We start from the raw sequence: 3,154 nt of genomic DNA, 5'->3' as shown, positions 1-3,154 counted from the left end.
ACAAAGATTTGGAGGACCCCCTGTAACCCTAGGGGTCCCGGACCCTCTGTTGAAGACCTCTAATATAAATTGTAAGATGGAATTCAGTTCCCAGTGGATTCCTCCCGTCAGTGCAACCACACTTGCAATTTTCCAGAATTGCTTTCTGGTTTAGATTTATTTTTCTTTTACACAAATGCAATGTTATTTAGATAGCATGTTGTTTAGACAGATTCTAGGTTTGTATGCTTGTACTGTTCCTGGTAGGTAAAGTAGTTTATTTGAGTTTGAACCACTAAATTGCTTTCTTTGCACTCATGCCATTTTCTCTGATCTCGTTACATGCCTAAATTATAGTTGTTCAGTCAGTGAAGTAACATTTAAAATCTAATCAAATCAAATCCAATCAAACTTCATTTATAAAGCACATGTACAACCGAAATTGATCAAAGTGCTGTACAACAAAAACCAAAAACATCAACAATAATGTTGATGTTTTTGCAACGGCACACAGTTACACATCACATACGACAGAAAAACGATCCAGACATAAACTTAAGTGTGATTAAAAGCTAAAGAATAAAAGTGTGTTTTAAGAAGAATAATTGAAAAGTCTCAATAGAGTTTGCACTTCAAATATAAGCTCCAAAGGCACGGTGGTGCAGTTGTTAGCACTTCGCCTCACAGCTAGAAGGTCCTGGGTTCGATTCCCGCCGGGGGAAGCTGTGGGCGCTGGGGTTGTGTTCCTCCACCCGTGTCATCAGCACCCACACCCTAGGTGGGGTTGGCGATAGGGCCTTTCTGTGGTGAGTTTGCATGTTCTCCCCGTGTCTCCTTGGGCATAGGCCCCCACACAAAAACATGCAGTAGTCCTACCTCCCCCTAGCCAGCCGGGTGCTCCCCAATGTCCCCTGGTGCGGCAGGGGGAGAGCGGAAACCAGGACTACAGGTTAGGTAGTCACCAGGTAGAAAAAAATGGGTTGCAAAAACCGTGGGATAAAAAATATTAGAAAAAAAAAATATATATATATATATATATATATATATATTTATCTATCTATCTATATCTATCTATCTATATATATATCTATATATATATATATCTATATATATATCTATATATATATATATATATATATATATATATATATATATATATATAAGCTCCAAAGCCTTGGGTCGGCTGTGGCAAAGCTCCTCAGCCCGTTAGGCCTATTGGGAACCTGTAAGAGCTAATACCTCTATTAGTGTATTATATTTATAGTAGGCCTACTTCTACTTGAGTATAATTTATACATTATGACGCATGAAATGTGGAGAGCTAGTTTAGTCAGGATTCAGAGAATATTTGGCCATTGGTCGGCCACAGCTCCACGCTTCTATTCTGAACCAATTACACGTGCACTTCACTAATAGGAATAGGAAGTTTGTGTTGTTCACTTGCTGGTTTGCTGCACTGCCTGCTGCTCCTGCTGCCCTTAGGAACTGCTGCACCGCACATCCACATTCATGTTCTACCAGCTGTGATTTACTAGAAGGCCCTATTTGGTAGGGGAGATGTAGAGTGCTCCCTCAGAGTACCTAAAAGCAGATCCATCCATTGCCAAACCAAATAAATGTGGGCTATTGCTCGTTCATTAAAAAATTGTTTAATTCAGCGTGAGTTGATCTGATCTGAACTGCTTTCTCCTGACATCCCATGATAATGGCTTGTCCCAGCTGTAGTTTTTGGTGTGTGTTTTGGTCAACCCTGCCTAAAAGTGTCAGTTCCTCTTAACCTCTTTCAGCCTATACATCCATGTTTTGGCACTCTGTACTGTAGGTGAACGTTTTCCTTTTTTTTTTTTAACATTTCTTTGGGGATTTTATGCCTTTATTGATATAGGACAGTAGACTGACAGGAAATGGGGAGAGAGATGGGGAGTGACGCGCAGCAAAGGTCGTCGGGATTGGGAATCTAACACGCAACATGCTGTCACGCGCCTGGACCGGTAGGCCAGCGGGTGTCCCGGCGGGCGCCAGACCGTTTTCTAGTGAAAATAGCAGCGCTAGTTTGTAGATAGGCTATTTTCGCTTTCCGTTGTATACAATGAAGGACCGTATAGGGCTTAAGTGGTTTCCTGCTACAGTATGTTTAGAGTCCTGTTGTGGCCATCGCAGCCTTGCGGTCGGTGGAAGCATGTTTTTCACTGTGAAATCAAAGCAGGAAGCCTTCTACATAAAACACAGGACCGCATGTCCTACGGGACAACCACCCTCACCAGATCCCTTTAACAGGGGCAGAGTGAGAGATGTGGGGAGCGTGGCGAGAGAAAAGAGGCCCTGGTATTGATGACAGACAGGGAAACTAGGGAGAGATGTGGCGGTTTGACCGAGTTTCGCGCTTGTGTTTCCAAACCGCCAAAGCCATTGTAATGACTTCAACAGTCTGACGCACACTGTTTTATTGACGACAATTTTATGGACTGGTTTCTGGAGCTGGGAATGAGAATCGCTGACACGCTGTGCACAGACACAAGTACCACACGCATGCACATGTACCACGCACGCACGCACGCACGCACGCACGCACGCACGCACGCACGCACGCACGCACGCACGCACGCACGCACACACACACACACACACACAAACACATGAATGCACATACAGTAGATGCACATAGATAGATATGTGTATGCGTGTCGTGTGTGTGTGTGTGTGTGAGAGAGAGAGAGAGAGAGAGAGAGAGAGAGAGAGAGAGAGAGAGAGAGAGAGAGTTCATTAAGTCTTACTGTATACTACAAGTGCTGAGTTTTGATCTCTTTCAACTACTTTCACTTCTTCGTGCACCTGTATACTTGTGCTAAAAAGACAAACCTTTACAGAAATACAGAAATAATCTACAAAACTGCTGATCTCTAAAAAAACAATATACCGGTATGCTATACTGTAGCCAACAGCATCTAGCCGTCCACTCACAGGACTGGCTCGCACATTAGCCAGGATTTCAGACTTCCGAAAGCCTGATTTAGCTTGTGCCCCTATTTTTACACACCAATTAATGAATTATATCGTAAACCTTGTGACTGTTGGTTGAGCTGCGATGTGATTGTGAAACATGTTGTAGTGATGCTGTCTGTCTGTGTATTGTACTACTGCATGTATGCATGTCACTCTCACTGCAATGACTGCA

The sequence above is a fragment of the Nannobrachium achirus genome, assembly GCF_963921795.1.
Source record: "Nannobrachium achirus genome assembly, chromosome: 21".
Lineage (NCBI taxonomy): Eukaryota > Metazoa > Chordata > Actinopteri > Myctophiformes > Myctophidae > Nannobrachium > Nannobrachium achirus.
The sequence above is the reverse complement of the archived record's forward strand: the minus strand, read 5'-3'. Positions refer to the sequence as shown.